Raw genomic sequence first — 6,439 nt, forward strand, 5'->3', positions numbered from 1 at the left:
CGATCCTCTCCATAATTCAGGTCAGTGGGATAACTAATTGACCCTCACGGGCAAAAGGAAACCCGAGGTGCTATATAATATGACTAAAAACTGTAGGCAGTTCGATCACGTAATTGTCCAGTCGGGGCGGTATCCTGATAAATTTGATATCCTTTCTTCAGTCAAAATATAAATAACTAAGTTTCTTGGGGGAAATAGTCTGAGATTTCTTCAGTCAAAATATAAAACACCACATTATCTTTTTGAATGAAAACAACTCAGTGTTTTTTTGAGAATATTCTTCGATTTGGTTCCCACAGCAGTGAAAAACACATGCACACACGCACACATACACACACAAAATAAAAACAAATCAAATTGAATATCCTTTGTTCAAGCGTCTATAGTGAACCCTCGGACTAGTGGACCCTCGGACTAGTGAACCCCTCTCGCGTGTGTATGTCTGTCAGTCTGTGCACATGAATGAGACTGAGAGTGTGTATGTGCTCTAATGTTGTCTAATAATCCTTGTGTGACCATATATAGCAAGAAAAAAGGATGGACATTTACATGCAGTAATTGTATTGTATTGTATGGGGAGATTTATATAGCGCTTGACGTTCTCTAAGCGCTTTACATATTAATTTCTGCTGTGTGAGATGGAATTTTTTACACAATATATCACGCATTCACATCGGCCAGCAAACCTCAAGCCTATTAGGGCAAGCATTCACCTTTCACGGCCTTTATTCCAAGTCACATGGGTATTTGGTGGACATTTTTATCTTTGCCTATACAATTTTGCCAGGAAAGACCCTTTTGTCAATCATGGGATCTTTAACGTGCACAACCCAATGTAGTGTACACGAAGGGACCTCGGTTTTTCGTCTCATCCGAAAGACTAGCACTTGAACCCACCACCTAGGTTAGGAAAGGGGGGAGAAAATTGTTTACGCCCTGACCCAGGGTCGAACTCGCAACCTCTCGCTTCCGAGGCAAGTGCGTTTACCACTCGGCCACCCAGACCAGTATTTTAAACCAACATTTACCACACTTTAAGTACTACAGGGAGACCCCCCAAAATGCAACCCACAAAATGTTAAGAACTTCTACATCTGTTGACCGAATCACTTCTTGTTTAGGGGAGATAAACTTCAGCCTATGCTTGACCCTTTCACAAAGTGGCAATGGTCTGACTTCAGTGCAATTTCAAAATGAGTTGCCAAATTCGGGGATCGACTCAACAGTATGAGATTTGAAATTCAGCGGTAGCCAAACTAACCTGATTTAAGCCCTCAAGATTGTTACCTTTGGGGTAATTCAAATGACATAGCATACAAAAATCAACATTAGACAATCAGTGACTCGAATACAGCAATTACAGGCAGGATCAGGGCATTTCCCATTGATGAATGCGTTCTTCTTCTTCTTCTCTCCGTTGGGACCGGGTTTATTTGATAAACGTAAGTGGTCCCGCGTTGATGTCACTTGTCGATTCCGGATGCGGTGTGTGCCTCTTGGAATCGGGATGACAATTTAAAAAAACCAGCACTGAGAAAGGGCAGGAACTGGATAGGTTGGGAGGCGTTTAAAACTATGTACAGGGGTTGAGGGATTAGGGGTTGCCCACTGGCGGCTGCAGGGGACTGCTACCGCGGAGACGTGAGCGGAACGACTCAAGGCTTGGGGCTGATGTCGTCGTCGTGGGAAGATGGTTCCAGTTGGAGATAGTCCGTGGGAAAAAGGTGTTGCATATGGCTTTATGGAAGTCCTGTTGCTGCCTCAGCCCATCTCCTCTTGTTCTTGCGTCGGAGCTATGGAGATAGTTCTTTTCATCTATGCCGACCATCTTGTGCTTGATTTTGTACAGCATCATGAGGCGATTGTTTTCTCGTCTATTTTCCAGAGTTTCCCATCCTAGGTTGTTCAGCATGTTGGTAACTACGCCAGGCGTTTTTTCAAAGTAGTTGTTATGGGCGTATCTGGCTGCTCTTCTCTGGACCATTTCTAGTGCCTGCTTGTCATTTTCCTGATGTGGGTCCCACACTGTTGACGCGTATTCGAGAGTGGGACGAACCATGGTTGTGTAGGTAGCTGACTTCACCTTCATCGTGCATTCTTTGAAGTTTCTTCTGAGAAATCCCACGGTTCTGTTTCCTTTGGCGGTCACGTTCTTGATGTGATTGGTCCAAGATAGGTTTTCGGTGATGGTGACTCCTAAGTATTTGCTCTCCTTGGTAGTTTCGAGAGTCTGTCCATGTAGGTGGTAGGTGGACAATATCGGCGGCTTATTCTTGCTGGGAAGTATGCGGATGATGTTGCATTTGCTCGGGTTAAACTCCATTTGCCATTTCTGTTCCCAATTTTGGAGTGCGTTCAGATCTTCTTGAAGGAGGAGTGGATCTTGCTGCTTTGTTACTTTTTTATACAGCAGGCTATCGTCCGCAAAGAGCTTTAGTTTTGAATGTTTAACTGCCTCGGGCATGTCGTTTATGTAGATCAGGAATAGGAGGGGGCCTAGGACTGTACCTTGGGGCACCCCTGACGTCACTGGTCCAGCCGATGAATGAACACCTTCAAGTACTACTTGTTGCGTTCTTCCTGTCAGGAACGAGCATATCCATTTAAGTGTGTTGTTCCTCACTCCGTAGTGGTCGAGCTTGTGAAACAGTCGCTGGTGTGGAACCTTATCAAACGCCTTGCTGAAGTCGAGCAGGATTGCGTCGACTTGGTCCTCTGAAGCCAGGTTCTTCGCGATGTCGTGCACAGTCTCGATGAGTTGAGTCTCACATGACCGGAATTTCCTGAACCCATGTTGTGCTTCTGTCAGGATCTTATGGGTGTCAAGGTGATTCATGATGTTACTGTGGATGATGTGTTCGAGAAGTTTGCACGTGATGGACGTAAGTGACACAGGCCTGTAGTTAGCTGCCTGGTGACGGTCTCCCTTTTTAAAGATTGGCACCACCAATGCATCCTTCCAATCCTGCGGCACAGCGCCCTCGTCAAGTGACCTCTGGAACATTTTGGTAAGTAGGGGCGTGAGTTCCTCAGCTCCAGTTTTCAGAATGAAGGCTGGGATTGCGTCGGGTCCTGTGGCTTTGTTAGTACGCAGATTCAAGAGTAGCTTCCGGACGCCTGCTTCGGATACTTTGATGCTATCCAGGGCGGGATGTTTGCTCGTGCCTTTGTTTGGGATGCTCGATAGGTCTTCCGTTGTAAACACAGACTGGAATTGGGATTGAAGTATCTCCGCCTTGCTGATGTTATCGCTCTTCAGGAAACCATCCTGGTTCTTCAGCGGAGCAACCCCAACAGACTCCTGCCCTCTTGCTTTTACGTGAGCCCAGAATTTCTTTGGGTTTGTGGCGTAGTCCGCGCTAATGACTTCTTCAAGGTACGTACTATTGGCTCTCTTTATTTCGAACCTAACCGCGGCTTGGAGTCTCTTGTAGCGATCAACGTCTCTTTTTTTTCCTGTTCTTCTCGCTTTCTTATGCGCGCGTTGCTTCCTTCTTATCGCTCTCCTGATTGAGGTGTTGATCCAGGGATTACTGCTTCTCCGGGAGTTTGTTTTTGTTGGAATGCGTTTCTCAATAATCGCTTGTACTCTCTCCTTGAAGTAGGACCATTGATGAACTTTGTGAGACACTGCGCACTTGTAACTTTACAACGAAGGGGTTATTTTGTCCATTCATCTGAGTTAAGCAAACATTTTCATAGTTGTGCATGAACTTCAGTTCGTCCACGAACATTCTACGAACTTTTGAGTCTGTAGGTAAAATGGTCCGACATTTACCTTTTCTCCAAAATGTGTTCCAAATTCCACCTTCGAAATTGTCAATGGCACGAAAGCTTTCCTGTCTAGGGATTGCCCTGAATCAAGCTCTAACTCCTTTCTTCAGGTCCCCGATGATGCAGGGGGTAAAGGGGGTGTTTGTGTATACTTAGACATTCAGAAAATCTAAAAGGTAAAAGTTTGGAGGGTTTAAGTTAGGTAAGTATTGCTACCGCTTAATGTCAAACCTCGTATTGTTGAGTCAATCGCCGAATTTGTCAACTTTGTTTGAAATTGCACAAAAGTCAGACCATTTTATCAGAATTGCGACTTTGTGTCAGGATCATGCATAGGCTGAAGTGTATGTCCCCCAAATATAAAGGGATTCGGTCGACTGATGTAGAAGCAATTAGAATTTTTGAGGGTTTCATTTTTGGGGGTCACCCTGTACACAAATTATGAAATACTGTACCCTGAGGGCCCCAAAGGGTTTAAAATCGTGATCGTGATTGGCGTTTTTTGACCTTTCTGTGACCGTGATTGCCGAAATTTCCATTTCTGTGATCGTGATGGGACTTTGCCCGTGATCCGTGATGACAAAAAAATCAAGTCTCGTGATCGTGATCGTCATTTGTTTTCGTGATCGTGATGGGCATTATTGCAAAGCATTTTATTTTCAACGTACATTTTTCACAGCTGTATCACTCTATGATCCTCTATTCGTCAAGGTGTTTGTGATCGTGAAAACAAAAATCAAGGTAACTGTGATCGTGAAAGCTAAAATTTCCCTTCCCATGATCGTGATGATACCCCCCCTTTGGGGCCCTCTACCCTGGCATTGGTGTCATACTTGCCGTCAAACCTGCCGGCCCTTTCAATAACGACCACCTGCTCACAACGACAATCCCAAAGGATCCTCAATAAGGTGTTTTTTCTCCATATAATTCGTCTTTTCTTAGCGACCACCTTGTCTAAAACAAGCACCTTTGGTCAGCCCCTTTAGTGGTTGTTACGGACAGGTTGTACCGCAATGTACTGCAGTTCAACTGACTGCAGGATTTTCTGTACCATGTATTCTTAATCATTTCTTTTATATGTCAGTTTTGCTGACATGGATTTATCTGATGCACAAAACATGGTTACAGACTCAGTGCAGGGGAGAGTTGATGTGGCATCGAACTTTTCGTGACCAGTCATATCCCTGTTGAACTTGAACACATAGACCTATATCTAATATAGGTCCCTGTTGAACATCAGCATCGCGTGCTAGCCAAGCAGTGAGGATTGCGTACAGCTTTGCGTCTGGATCAAGCATACATACACACACGTGACTTGAGCACATAAGAAAAACCAATAATATTCAGATTGTCACATGAAACCCTTTAATAACTCCATGCAGGAAAACTGTTCCTGTACAGGTGTGCGAATCGACCAGGCTTGAGTCTTCCTTACTTAGTAATAATTAGCCTTTTCTAATCGTTTGTATGACAGCATATCTCAACAACCATGATACCATTCATCAACTGGGCTTTCCTTTGTAAAGTTGTAGGTACTGTATTGTTCACTATATAATAGTATATATCAAAGTAGCTTTCTAAGTTGTCAGAGATTATTACTATTTACTATTATTACAGTATTAGCCTTCTATTGCGGGACAGGGGAAGTAACTCCCTGGTGTTACTGAAAAGATCGAAGGGGCTTGAATATTATACTTTCAAAGACAAAGTTTGCATTTATTATGCAGAACATTTCCAAATATGCTGTCTTTTCTGCGAAACTACACTCTGAGCTGAATAAAAGACAGTGGAAAAGTGACCCACGGACTACTGAATTTGGCTGACAAATCGGCATTATATGATTATATAGCCGCGTGAAGTTGGATGGTGGAAAAGTTCATTTGCCGTTCTACTGCTGATAGGTGATCAGGCTAAGCCTAGTAGCCGTCAACTTGAGCGCAACATCTATCATCTGCGATGAATGCTAGTATTCAGAAATGTTGGCACCAAGTACAGTGAGTGTTGGCAAAATCCAGGGTGGCAACTGAGTGAAATCGACCCTCCCCCCAACACTCACACACACACACACACACACACACACTCATACACATTTCGGACGTCGGATTGGTCTACACGGTTTGCCCTACAAAAGTGTGAAACGGAAAGTGTGACAAAAGGTAGAGTTGTAAAATAATTACAGGCTCGGTTTGCCCAGGCTGCAGTTGTTTAGTCTTGGGGTGTTTTTTTACGGGGGGGGGGGGGGGGGAGGGGTGCGTGGGTGTGGCTCCTTTATTCGTATGACAGATTTCTGACTTCTGCCGCCCTCTCTGCGTGTGAGCGTGTGCCCCGTGTATGTTTAAGTGTGTGGGGTCACGGTGTGCGTGTGTGCGTGCATATGTGTACGTGCATATCATTGCCGGTGTGTGACGTGTGTGTGTGTGTGTGTGTGACAATGTGTGTTTGTGTGTGTGTGTGTGTGTGTGTGTGTGTGTGTGTGCCGTGTGTGTTTGTGTGTGTCACGGTGTGTGTTTGTGTGTGTCAGCCTGTGTGTGTGTGTACGTGCATATCAATATATGTGTGTGTGTGTGTGTGTGTGTGTGTGTGTGTGTGTGTGTGTGTGTGTGTGCGTGTGTGCGTGCATGTGTGTTTGCCAAAAACTTACTGAGTATTGGAATACAGGCATATT

The sequence above is a fragment of the Littorina saxatilis genome, linkage group LG4 (genome assembly GCF_037325665.1).
Source record: "Littorina saxatilis isolate snail1 linkage group LG4, US_GU_Lsax_2.0, whole genome shotgun sequence".
Classification (NCBI taxonomy): Eukaryota; Metazoa; Mollusca; class Gastropoda; order Littorinimorpha; family Littorinidae; genus Littorina; species Littorina saxatilis.